The sequence below is a fragment of the Sminthopsis crassicaudata genome, chromosome 1 (genome assembly GCF_048593235.1).
Source record: "Sminthopsis crassicaudata isolate SCR6 chromosome 1, ASM4859323v1, whole genome shotgun sequence".
NCBI classification, from domain to species: Eukaryota; Metazoa; Chordata; class Mammalia; order Dasyuromorphia; family Dasyuridae; genus Sminthopsis; species Sminthopsis crassicaudata.
Window position 1 is genome coordinate 646,726,841 of NC_133617.1, and position 14,675 is coordinate 646,741,515.

The window sequence follows — 14,675 nt, forward strand, 5'->3', positions numbered from 1 at the left end:
TCTAATATCCATCCCTCAATTAAATCCTGACTACCAAAACACAAAAATTAGAAGAAGCAACTGCATTTTTCAGAGGCAGTGTGGTATACTAAAAAGATGTGAAACAGATTAAAGTTCATTTCTGGCTCCAACACCTACTATGCATATGATCACCAAAAAAAAAAAGAAAGAAAGAAAGAAAATAGTGTAGAACAGTAGAATGCACACACAACTTGGATCAGAGAACTAATATTCAAAACCTAGTTCTACTATTTAATAGTGACAAGTACTAGTCAACAAGTACTTTTTTTAAAGACTGTTTTTCCCTAGGCCATTGTTGATTATCACAGAAACTTTACTCTCATGTGTTTTTTTAAAATTGGCTGGCTTAATATTCCTTAGGCAGTCAGCCTGGAAGCATCTTGCTCAAAGACTCACAATATTGGAGCCAGATTTAGTGCAGAACACACCCAATCCACTTCAGCCCTACTGCATTCAGAACTCCCAAATTTAAGCCACTTCTTAGCCTCAGACTCAACAATGGCAGGGATTAGAGATGTGTGTGGGTACCAGCATACCTAGCTCAACAAGCACTTTTAAAGTATCTACTATGTACCAGAAAACAGATACAAATATGAAGAATTAAGCCATTCTCAGAGTTTACATGGGGAGACATCTGAATATTTGCAGAATAAATGTAAAGAAAATATAAATATACCCAAAGTGATCATGCAGAGTAAATGGGGAAGAACTCCACAAAGTCCTACTCCAATGTTTCATAGGTTTCTCCTGTGTTCTTAAAGGTTAAGACAGTGTGGTGCAAGCTCTGGCAGGTTTTACCATATTAGAAGGGCCTTACCCTGGTAACATATGGTAGTCTAGTTTCTGAGGACCCAGCAAGTTGATTACTGAAAATAGTAGTATCAAGTGAATAGCCACCTGGTAATAGGGTTATTGTTTTGTTTTTAAAAACCACAGCAACCCACATTACATGTGATGAGGTTGCAACATATAACCAATGGTGAACTCTGAAGAGCAACAAAAATAAAAGACATCAAGAAAGAAAAAATGGAAACCACATTCTAAAAACAAAGGCAATTATAAGTAGACAGTCAATATACTCCATTGGTCTCCTTTGCAATTTTGGGGGAAAGAGAGGAAGGCTTCCAGCAGACTGGATGGAAACCTTAGAGCCAACTTTTGGGAAAACCTGGATAAAAATCACATAGGATGAGAGGCACAAATGATTGTAACTTTCATTACTGGTGGGAACTTCCAAATAAATTATATCCTGGATTCATATGAATATGAGAGCTAAGGAGGAGAAGTACTAGCAGTTGTGGTCATCAAGAAAGGCTTCAAGCAGAAGATGGCAGTGGAGCTATGCTTCTAAAGTAATTCTCTGAGGTGGAAGTGAGAAAAGAATGCACAATGTCCTCTGAGGAGCAAAAAAGTCAATTTGTCTAGAGCAATTTAAATTGTGGTTTACAATCCCATGTGGGGTCCTTGTGACAATGTAGAGGCAGCAAAATTATGATTGATTAACAATAACTATTTGATTTGTATACTTATTTTATGTACCTTTATTCTCAGAGTGACATAAAAATTTCTTGGATGAAAAGGGGTCACAAGTAAAATAATATTAAGAAGCCCTGGTCTAAATCATAGAGTGCATAGGGAAGGAAGTAGGAAGAATATTGTACAAAGAAGATTTGTAAAGAGCTTTAAAAGCTAACCAGAGAAGTTTCTATTTTATCCTGAAAGCCAGAGTGTACTTCAATGGGGTAAGTAACATGGTCAGGTCTGTGTTCAAGTAAACTCTCTTAGGAAGTTGTGTGGAAAATAAAAGGGAGCAGAGAGAGACGCACAGGGGTAACAATCAGGAGGCTTTTGCAACAAATAATCTAGGTGAGGTGTGCTGATGGGGGCCTGAACTAAGATGGCTGATCTGTGGAAAAGGTGAAAGGAATGTATTTGGGAGATGAAGAGAAAGAAATAGCAGGATCTGACAAGTGATGTGAACTGAAGGAGAGAGGAGTCATAGATAATAAACAAAGGAGACTGGTAGACTTGCAGTTCTCTAAAACTTTAAAATATCCTCAGAGATATAAACCATTCATATTAGTAATAATGAAAGTCTATACTGGAAAAACCTTCATTGTATGAAAACGTAATAAAAACCTCCTTTTTAGAAAAAGACAAATGTTAAGAAATATTTTTTTCTTCAGAAACATAGTTAATGATCTGAGAACAAAAGCCATTTCTTCAAGAAATGAATAAAGGATAAACTGTGAAGAAAGCTTACTTCTTGTCTGGTTCATGCTATTATGCTCACCACTCCAATACCACCATCCTCAAGTGTTCAACCATAGACATCAAAAGACAAGTTTCCTCTTTTCCTATCCCTGGAAGTAATGGAACAACAATATTCACCTTTTTCCATTCAAGAAAAATGATATAGATATAGATATGTAGGAAAGAGACCTTTTTTCAATTCCTGAAGAACTATCCAGGAAAGAACTAAGTAACAACTACTATTTTGGATTATTAACTCAAAACTATATTTTTAAATACTATGATACCTTTTCCTTGTTCAAGATTCCTATAAAATTACTTCAAATTGTCTTCAGGGATAAATATATTACAGTTTAGAAATCTCTATAAGCTAGAGTGCTTAAATATTAATTATAAATTAGACTGTCTCTGGCAGACATGTCTAAAAGTTAGAATGCAACATTAATAATATCTCTTTGACAAATGTATATATATAAATCACCATAGCATACTTGTATATGTGAGTTATTACTGAGAATAAGATCACATGGTACCATCCCAGAGAAAAGACAAAGCTATCATTGCCCACGTTTTTTGTTTTTTTTTTTTTTTTTTTTTTGGGGGGGGGGTTGCCCACATCAGTATTCTCTGACAATTTCTCTCACTTGCTTCCACTTATTCCCTGACTTTCTAGACCCCCTCCTTCTTCCAAATTTTACACCTCTCTTTGGACAGACATGGCAAAAGGAGCAGGCTGAACACTAAACTAAAGGCTTCATTTACAAATGATACCTCTGCTTCCTTTCCATTTATTCTCTTCATTTTCTGCAATTTGATTCGTTGTTTGTTTTTTTTTTTTTTACAAGAATCTCTCCTGATTTTCCTCCTACCCATCTGATCGCTTTTTCGCATTTTCCTTTGCTGAATCTTCATCCAGGTCATAGCCACTAACCCAACAAAGACTCTCTTGGACTTTCATTTCTTCTGCCTTTATGCCATTCCTTTTTTAATGTATTTATTTATTAAAAATATAAATACAAAATACATTGCTATATGTACAGCAGAACATAAAGATTCAAAATATGAAACAATAAATTTCTTTTTCAAAAAAGTCTAAATAATAAACACTACACCTTGTATTTAAAGCTGTCCATCTTTTACTTCTTTATAGCTTTTCTTTTGTTTCTGCTGTGTACTTTTTACTTTATTCTTCTTTCTCTCTTTCCTTCACCCCATTTCCCACAAGAAGTTTATAATTTAGCATGTGTATGTTTTTATATACATACATATATACATATACACACATGTATATACATAAATATACCTACAAGGATGTACTATACTAATTTATTCTCTATTTCTCTGAAAGTGGATATAGCATCACTCTTACATACACACAAGTCTTTCCATAGTTTTCTAAATCCACCAACTTATCATTTCCTATAGCAAGGCAATATTCCAATCTTATAATATCTAGTTATTTTAAATAATCTGAAACATTGATTAATATGAATGGCATGTAGTATAGTTTTCCTGTTTTTCTCTTTTAATTAAATCTATTTTAGTTTTAACTTTGAGATCAATGATTGCTATCCCTGCTTTTTTTTCTAACATATTCTACTTTTGATCATTATTTCCTATCCCTGTGGACTACTCTCCTTTACTCTTTCCAGATATTTGAGGCAAAAATTAACCCCTGCCTTCAAGAAGCTTATCTTCCAATGCAAATTAATCATTTGGAACACCAGAACAAATTTCCTCATTGAAGCAATGTTTTAAAAAGCAATTTTCCCAGGACCACTTGCAAATATCAATTTAATCCAGAATATAACTGAACTTTATAATACTAGCCTGACATATGGGTGTTGATAATAAGAAAAGAAGAAAAAAGGGGACAGAAAGAAAGAAATGGGAGGGAGAAAGAGGGAAGGGGGGAAGGACAGAGATAGAGACAGAGACAAAGTAGAGTGACCCTAGCAAAATTCTGAAGAAAAAATTAAATTTAGCTATGATATATGTGTTGCTTAATTCCTTCCAGAGGCCCAGAACATTTTTGTTCATTACACTTTTAACATTCTACTCAGGTATACCCTATTTCCCCTCCTAAGGTGTTCCACGTATTCCAAAATTAACCATTTTTTAACACCCCACTTACCATAGTACAGTCAATCCTACTTAAGTATTAGACAAAATAATCTTCAACTAATTCTTCTTAGCTCCTTAAACCTCTCAGGCCATTTGAATTTGTAAAATGAAATAGCTGTTAATCCCCAAGGAATCTATAATTAGCTGAATTTTACCACTATAACCCCCCCAAAAAAAAGTGGGGGGAAAAAAATCAAACAATCCTTAGTAAAATCTGAAGGAGTACTCAATCTACCTTCCTGGGACTCTGCCATCAGGGTCAGTTTCCCTAGCCTACCCTGTGCTGAATAATATGGCTACTCTTCCTCTATCTCTGAGCCCACACATCCTGCAAAGTTTCTGATTTTTTTTGAAAGGGACATACTGGGGGAGAGGGACCATGAATCAACGAGCAGGAAGACAATATATAAAGATCAGTGGGTAGTAATCATTTGAAACAATAGATCACTGGTAATTTGGGTGTTTTATAGATCAGGGTCTGTCATCTATTTTTTAATTCTTCAATGCTAAATTCAAAGTGGCAGTATTTAAGATATGACAAAATTGTTTTCAAAATAAAAGCAGTAGCTGCTTTAACTCGGGGAGGGGAGGGGGAGTAAGGGGAAGCTCCCCCCCCATAAAAAATTTACTGTTAAGGAAACAAAAAAAAAAAAAAAAAAAAAAACAACCACTAGCGCCAAAAAAAACTAGCAAAATATGTGCAAGTCAAACGAATTTGTCACTGACAATGCTACTAACAATGCTACAAAGTGGTATTTTTAATGTATTTGGACCACTGAAATTTCAGCTGGGCAACTTTTGTAAGCAGTTTTAACTGACTTTTTTCTAAAAAAGATTACTAAGATCACCCATCTTTTATATATCTGGTTCTCTAGTCATCACAAAAAGAGAAGCCAGAGCAAAAATATTTTAACAAAGACAAGGGTAGGAAGGAGGGAAGACAACATCATATCACAGATCTCAAGGGTCTGTCTCAGGAGATAAAAGGCAGTCCTCAAGAAATCATAGTCCCAACCCCCCTATGCTACATAAGGAGGAACAGAAATACAGGGAAAGGAGCTGACTTTTCCAAGGTCATACAGTGGTAATATGAAGCAAGACTAGAGCCTGGGCCCCAGACTTCAAAATCTTTCTACTTCACAAGAGCTCATTTCCTACAAAGTGATAATGATTCAATAATAATTCACATATAATACATAGTTATTTTCCCACAAATTCCTCTAAAGTAAAAAGATGGGTGCACGCCCCGCACCAGCACAGAGGACACAATGAATCAGGCCAAGTGTCCGACTGTAGGAATGCGCCACAGAAAGCTGGCGCTGATTCAGACACAATTAGAAAGAAGTAAGGCAAAGACCACTTTTTCTAAAACTCCAATTCACAGGAATCTGCTAAAAAGGAGAACAGCAACTGATGGTAAATTTTCTGAAATGAAGTTCCTACTAGTAGCAATGCTACTAAAGGGGACACTACTTTTGTTTGTTTTTTTCTTTCATGAAGATTTTAAATGCCCAAACACAACAATCCAACAATATAAAGGACAAAATACCTGAGCTAGTCACAGGAAATGTGCAGTGAGACATCCTTATGCTGCTATTGTTCTACAGCCAAAGTCTTAGGATCCCTAAAAGCATACCTTACAATGGCTAAAACCCCAGCTACAGATTCCTGGAAGATTAAATCACAGATAGCAAGAGGCAAGAAATTCTGTTAGCTCAGAGCTCAAGACCTACCCTTAGTAAAAAATAAAAATAAGTGAACAAGGAAAAGGATCTAGATGTATGTTCCAAAATAATATGCAAACCTAAAATCACAAATTTAAAAGGACATTAAATTATTTTTAAAGAGTCTGCCACAGACACAATAATGATTTCAGATGCTGCTAAAATGATGCTAAAATATACTTACAGATTTTCAGTAGCAATAACTTTAAAGGAATGAATACAGTCCCACAATGAAGATAAGTCTTTCTTCCCCTCTGACCTAGCAAATATTTTCAAGCCAGCAAAAAGACAAAGAAAATTCAGTTTCTGCTTTGTCCATTGATGTCCATGAGGTTCAATTATTTTCAAGCAAAATATCAAAATAACGTTGAAGAGTTTATAAGGCAGAAGCAGCTTGCAGCATCACAGGACGCTCCATATCAAAATTTTAAAGAAATGTCAGCTGTAGTGGAAGCTACGTTCCTGCTGTAGCTGATGCCTCAGCAGGAAGAGGATGCTGGGAGATTTTTTTCCAATCTGTACTGCAACCTAATTCTAATCCATCACTGCTTAACTACCAAGAGGGAGATGCAGGAGAAAAAATATGAATGACTTGGATTTTAAAAACTAAAGTTCAATTTAAAGCATTTTAAGTAACTAATTAGAAATTATCATGAAGGAAAGAATTTAGGTAAAATAAGCAAAAAAGGTAACTAGGCAAATATGATGATAGTAGCTTATACATAACTCATTTATCTTTAAAGTCTAAATAAGACAATACCACCAAAAAAAAAAAAAAATACATGTTTACTGATTAGAAAGATTTTCAGAAACATAAAAGGTTTTTTTTGTTTGTTTGTTTGTTTTGTTTTGTTTTGTTTTGTTTTGTTTTTCCCCCAGTAGATGGTGGGTCGGATCACAAGTAGAGTAAGAAAATACTTGAGCCAGTGCCAGAAGAGAGGGCACAGGATATAGGCTGACCATTAAGCATAGGATTAAGCAAAAGGTTCCTTTAGAAATCATCCAGTTTAACAACCTCATTTCTCAGATAAGAAAATCAACTAAGACCAAGAAGATTCAAAAACCACACAGCTATTTAGTAGTGAACTAGAGATCTTAGTACTGTTCTTCCCTATAGTCCCAAACTCCAGTTAAATATAACATTAGTATTTTACAATTTTTATGAATTACAAATTACAAAAATCTACAAATTTTACAAATTTACAAGATTTTACAAACCTTAAGAAAGCAGAATAAATGGACGTGATGAAAGGGGGGGGAGAGAAATCACAAATATGCAGTTACGGATTTCCTCTTAAGTTTAAAGCTTCACCTACACTGAAATCCTTCTTTATTAACATTGTCTTAACAGGAGACCCCTCTGGGTCTCAAGTTTCTTCATCTTTAAAATGTACATGTTGGGCTGAATTATTTCTAAGGTCCTGCTATTCTAAATTATAATATCTCAGGATCTTATAAAATGTATTTTAATTTTATTGACATCAAAGCCAATCTAAAATATATCTGTTGAGATACCTATTACTCTTTCAAAACTGGTTTTAAAATAACATTTTACTACAAACTAAAGAGCTAGAGTAGAATATAAAGAGTTAGCTCTGCTATTTATTATCTTTGACTTTTGGCAGGTCACTTAATTTCTATAGATATTTATTATAGTAATGACATTTACATAATGCTTTAAGGTATACAAACATCTTACATATTTTTCTAATTTTAATAGAGTTTTGCATGCATTTAATCAACTACAACAATGATTCTTTGTGTATATATATATATATATGTGTGTGTGTGTACACACATACATACATACATATATATGTATGTATGTATGCATGTATATTTTCCAAGAGTAGGGGTGTGGGGCAGTGGGAAATTGCAAAAAGTAAGGCTTAAAATATCATGGTATAGTTAATAGAGCATCAACCCTGGGGTTAGGAAGAGGGAAGTTCAAATCCAACCTCAGACATGCAAAAGTTGTGTGACCTTCGTCAAGTCACTTAGCCCTGTTTGCTTCAGTTCCTCATTTGTAAAATAAACTGGAGAAGGAAATGACAAATCACTCCAGTATTCTTGCCAAGAAAACCCCAAATAGGGTCAAGAGAATAGGGTGAGACAGAAAGGACTCAAAAATAAGAAGGCTCAAAAAGCATGCTGCTTTAATAATGAAACATTTTAAGCAGTCCAAGGGAAATTTGACTAACATATACTGATTTGAATTAGTAATAAGAACAAATAATGAGGTTTGGATTTTTCCTCCTTATAAAAGTGCAGGAAGGAGGCAGGAGACAATGCCCATTTAGATATTCAACCAAAAACAACTAACCAAAGGTAAGGCAGCAAAGATCCTCCAGAGTAAATAAACTGCTTTTCCCTATTCTGTTTACTCGGTATTTTTCGATGAGTTTTCTGACTTGATTACCACTTCCAGAATTCAGATAACAATATCAGATGCAAAAATCTGGTAAAAACTCCACTTCCATACCCAAACATCATGCCTAACACTAAAGAACAAAACAGGGTTAAAATGGAAGCACTAGAAATAAAAATGAAACCCAGAATTCCATTGCTGATAACTTATAATTTTATCCACTTATTTATTTTACAACTAACATCAATTTAAACAAAACCAATTTTTTAAATTTTATAACTTGAATAAACTTAACTATTAAATATGGGTAATTCTTTTTAAATTATTTTTGTGTCCCTTTTAATTTTCTTTCATGCTATTCACTTCTATATATTTATATTCTCTTTAGTACAGTTGTAGTCTGTACATATCGATTTATTTATACTCTGTTTCATATGATTTCTTTTTTTTATTTTGAGAATTTGTAATTGGATGAACCAATCCCCTGTTGTCTTCTTCCCAGGTGGGGAAAGAGGAAGGGAGAGGAGGATCTACAATAAAAAAATAAGGCTGCTAAAAACACTTTTGCCTATATCTAGCTTTTACTTTTTTCCCCACACAGTGAAGGGCAAAGACATCATAAATACTTGATATAAATCTTTTAAAATTCACTCTCCTAGCTTCAAATCATCTCACAAATTTCTGTTGCTACCACCTCTAAAATTAAGGACAAATTCATGTCCCACAAAGTATCAAGAAAATGCCACAAATGAAAAAAAAGGGTACCTTTTTTTATGCATGCATGCATGCATTTAATCAACTGCAATGATTCTTCGAGTAGATATGTATACATATTTTTCCAATGGTAGGGGTGTGGGACAGTGGGAAATTGCAAAAATTAAGGCTTAAAATATCATGGTATAGTTATCTAGCTCCAGTGTTCTATACTGGAATGTTCCCACAGAACTTTAAATTCAGTATTTTCAAAATTTGCCTCATCTTCCCTGGCAAAGAACTATTATTTCCTCCTATCTTTCTTAATTCTACAGGTGATACCTCCAAACTCCTAGTCCAAGGTTTAATCTTCCAAGTCATCTTTGGTTTTTCTATCTTTTACATAACGGAGTTGTTGCCTTAACCTTTTGATTCTCTCTATAAAGTATTTCCCACCCTCACCATCACCACCACCCTAGGCCATGCCCTCATTCCATCTTTAATGGCTAAGAGAAATGAATTTCTATCAAGAGATCTGGGTTTAAATCATAAAAAGTAGTTGTGGATCTTTGTATCGCTGTACTGCTGAAAGTAAGAAAGTCATTCACAGCTGGTCATCTAGAACATATAATATTAAAAAAAAAAAAAAAAGAACCCTCCTCAAGTCTCTCCTCTCTCTAAACACAACTGCCAAAAGTAATAGTTATCATAGTAGTCAAACACAAATTCCAACCACTGTTGATAAAAATTAAATATTTGACAAAAACTCCTGGGAAAGCTGGGAAACAGTCTGGCAGAAGCTAAATTTAGATAAATATTTCACAATATAAAACACAATGAGCTCCAAACTGACATATAATAGGATATAAAAGGCATATAAACAAATTTGAGAAACAAGGAAAAGTCTTTCATATGTGAAAAGTTCAAGGAGAATCACAGGAGAGGAAAAGGGCAATTTTGATTACATAAAATTGTAATGTTTCTGCACAAAGTCAATACTTAGAATCAGAAAGAGAATAGTTAACTGGGGAAAAAAGTTTTGCAGAGATAAGGCAAGGCTTTAATTGAGGTTTATATAAAAAGCTAAAGAAACTATAAAATTAGATCATACTAGAGAGGAAATTCTGTAATCTATTGTCAGTAATAACAAAAGCAACAGTTCTTTCAATTCATGTAAAAGTTTTCTCCACTAATATAAAAGCCATCATTATTTGGAGTCAATAAGTATAGAAATTTTAACATATGTCAAGGAAAGAGAGAGACTGAGGCTTCAAGCATTAATCCTGATCTTAAACTGAATCAGTGAAAATGGTAATATTTATAAAAATATTAGTCTCCACATTTCTCAAGGACAAAACTATCAAGGAGAACAACCATTAGCATATGGTTAATATGTTTTTAAAAAATTTATTAGTATCTGGAAATCAAAGCTAAATGGAACACATTTAAAGCAAACCAATTTCAACATATACTTTCTGAACAATAAAGTGAACAATAATAGATTTGGAAATTGTCTCAACAAAAACCCATACATTAACAATATAAATACTTTTTAACTTAAGAAAGAAAGAAAAAGATTAACACTTCCTTGTCAAACATTCTCAGATTGATAAGCACTCTCAGAAAACATCACAAACAAGTCAAAAACCTACAAAAAATATTTTTGGAACAAGCATACATCACTTCACCAGGCAATGGTAAAGACTGACAACAGGTGCTTGACAACAGGTGCTTGTCAACAAGAGCATGCTACTGGATTTGTCAAATATAGCCTAAAGTATTTTAACTCCAGATGGAGCATACAAATAAACTAAAATCTCCAAATGTATTGCCCTTATACCTATCCATATGAATGCAACCAACAAAGCTGATAAAATATCAAAAAAAAAATTAGTGTCAGTATGACACTTTTTTAAAAATCTGCCAAGCATTATACTAAGCACTGGGGCTGTAAAAGACAGTTTTTACCTCAAGGATGTGACAATCTGCAAACAATTATGGAGGAAATAATATGCAACCGTCAATGTCCAAGATACATTCAGGATAAATTGGAGTTTATCAAGAGCTTGTGTAGATTTATTCATGAAAAAGAAAGAATTACAAAGTCAATTCAAGATGAAATCACTCCCACTAGATTTTACAGAAGAGTTTATGTAAGGAAAAAAGTAAAAGTTGTGTAAAACTGCAGGCTGCAAAATATTAGCAACAACTAAAATACCTAACAAAGATAAGAACTAGTGGCTAGAATTAAACATCATAAGCAAACCATATTGTCATGGCTTGACAGCAAATTCCCAGACAACAAAAAGCTCACAATATCCTAGAGAACCCAACCAACAAACTAAACTAGAATTGCACTATTATCACAGACCAAATTGTTGCCAACAATTACCTACACATAGCATTGATCCATAAAAACTTAAGGAGGTACAGCCATGCCAAATATTCAATCTCCAAACAATATGGAATAAAAAGTTGTAAGCATATAGGGGCCCAGAAGGAGGAAATCAAAATCAGGTAGGAATAAGATGAGGTGCATGTTATTCTTTCTACTTTTGGAGTTGTACTAACTAAAATTTGATATTTTCATTATACCTACAGAGGATGAGCGTATATAATAATAATTTTATTCAACTACTGAAATTAGTCATCTTAGCAACCTATGTAAAAATCGACTTCCTTCCAGAACTATTTCTATGCGAAAATTATCAAAAACAGATGAGATCTCATGAGAATGAGATGATAAGGATGATGATAATGATGATAGTAACAATAATAATAGTTCACATTTCTATAGAGCTAAAATTAGTACTTTGCAAAAGCATTTTCACCACAATACCACGAGAGTGTGAGATATATAATAGAGTACTATTACTCCCATTTTATAGATAAGAAAACAAATTCAAAAGCCATGACTTGTGCAAATCCATATATATGAACTATAAGCTTCTTGAGGGCAGAGACTCATTTTCACCAGCAATCCCCTCACATCTGGAATGCACTCCCTCCTCACCTGGATCTTACAAAATGCCCTCTTCCTTCAAGACACTGCTCAAGCACCATCTTCCAAAAAAAAAAAAAAAAAAAAAAAAAGCCTTTCTTGATCCCTTCAACTACCTTATATTTAACAACCACATATTTATACTCTTTTTAATTTATTCTATCTATTTATGTAGTTACTGGTTCTATCATTAAAATATTTATTTATTCTATTTATTTATGTAGTTACTGGTTCTATCATTAAAATATACAATCCTTCAAATACTATACTGTTACTATAACTATTTCTGCTTGGGATTTTTATTTTTAGATATAAAAAGTTATTTTCAGAAAAAGAGAAGCCAAAAGTAAAGTTGAATATTAAATCACATTTATCAAAGAAGAATGAGCATTTCAATAGTTTGTGGAAAATAATCTTAGGTTGAGTTCTCATTACATATTAAATCTTTAAGCCCAGCCTTTTGATATTAAAAAAAAAAATTCTAGATAAGTTTAGTTCCTTTCATTCCTGCTCTAGGACAAGTTCTATAAGAACTTATAGGGCTTTACTTCTCCCTGGCTACTCCTTGACACATACCTGCCAGTGTTTACTGGGGCATATAAGAGCATGAAGTATAAAACTAAAACAGAACAAATGGGCTGATTTAGAAACACAGGTAATAATACTATTTTCTGGGACGGCTCTCCTGATCTTTAGTTTACTGGTTTTGAATTCTCAATACCTAATAGTGGCTTGTCATTCTCCTATTGGGACCTAAACTTCTAATCCTAGATAATTCATTGCAAAGAATAACAATCAAGAAGACCCATTTCGCTTTCTCACACAGCCCTACTGCTATGCTGCATCCTGCTTGTGGGACCTCATATGGTGTTAGTAGAAAATAGCTGATTCTACCCTTACCACAGCTACAGCTCATGACGATGAGCCATGAGAAATGGTTTACAGTAGAGGTGTGAAACATGCAGCCAAAAAATACTCCAATAAGAACCAAACCAGATTAAAATATAATTAGAAAATATTGAACAAAATAAATAAAAATACAACAAAACTTAAATAACATAGCATTTTGAAACTAAGTCAGTATGTGGATTTGTGATTGCCATTTTCTGTTTGGGTTTGACACCACTGGCTTATAGTTTAAGACTGGAGAAAGCAGGTATATCTGGTGTTGGGCCAACATAGGAGCCTAAAATGGCTTGGAGCTAAATGGGATTCTTTAGAGATAATCTGGTCCAATTGTCTTATTTTAAAAATTAGATGAAGTGACATACAAGTGGTAGGTAAGTGAGCAGAGCAGAATTCAAACTCAGATTCTGCCTCCAAATCTAGGGCTCTTACCAGTATGCTGCTTCCTTGATCAACTAAAACATGGTGGATTCCAATTTCTTCTTAAAACCAGGTTAGAAGCCTCTCCATCCATGGCTCCAGAATATTCTTCTTAGTCATCTCTAAAATTCTCTGATATCAAAATACCCACATCAAGGAACTAAGAATACTGACTTTCTTTGTCTCTGGGATACTTTAACCCTTTCATCTATTCTCTACTTATCTTTTCCTCTTCTACCATTGCCACCATAAACTGATATCAATTCTGTCATACAGAATAAAAAACATATAAATTCAGAAACAACACAAGAGGGAATGAAAACCAGAAGTGTGTATAAAATACAATTACTTAGGTTTATTGAGGGAGTGCATAAATTTTCAAACCTCATCTTTAATAAAAGTTTCCCAAATCCAGATCAGTTTTCATGATCAGACTAAAGCATACTTTATAGTACCCAAATATGAAAGGGGATAAAAATAATTATCATATACAAATAAAGTTGTCCCCAGAACCCAGAAAATAGAATTTAAACTGGTCACTTCTCTCCCTACCCCCAAAACTACACACACATTCTCTTCTCTGTGTCTCTGTCTATCTCTTTGTCTCTGTCTCTCTCATACATACATACATATATATGTACTCATGCATTCCCCATAATATCAAGTGCTCTATCCCTTGGAATGTCTATTTCAGGAAATAGTCTGTATCAACTAAAAATATATTTAAAACCAGCCATACAAATTGCAACATAAAATTAGTTACCTATTTAATAATCATGTAATTTCAAAAATCTGTTTTTAGGGGTGCCATATCATAAAATACATTACACTTCATCCAAAGAATTCACAACATTCAGTTGCTTCTAGCTAATTTCCTTATTATCCTATTTTAATTGAACATAATGTCACATGATTTAGCTCATCCAGAGTCTCATTCATATCAATTTTCTTATCGATGCAATGGGGATACTATTTCCAACTCTGCCTACAAAGTGCAAAAAGCCTAGGTTGTTGTGAGGTTAAAACACAATAATTTACATTATCAAATGCTAGGTTCTTACTAAGTGCTAAGTCGGTACTTAACAATTCTCTAGTTCTGGCCTTTACTGGGAGTAAACAAATGGCTAGCCTATTATTCATGGTGATGACCTTCTTTGTACTTAGC

At 33.8% G+C, this 14,675-nt stretch overlaps 1 protein-coding gene across 5 annotated transcripts in view; it reads right to left on the reverse strand.

Annotated features, from left to right (window-relative positions):
• TTC39B (tetratricopeptide repeat domain 39B) overlaps window positions 1-14,675 on the reverse strand; it is a 116,194-nt gene that overhangs the window by 60,618 nt on the left and 40,901 nt on the right. Inside the window, exon 1 of one of the 5 annotated variants that reach the window (XM_074282934.1) lies at window positions 6,307-6,415. The exons of the other annotated variants lie outside the window; for them this stretch is intronic. The gene's annotated coding sequence lies outside the window, so the exon portion shown is untranslated. Of the gene's footprint in view, window positions 1-6,306; window positions 6,416-14,675 lie in introns of those variants that run through there. 5 annotated transcript variants of the gene reach the window in all.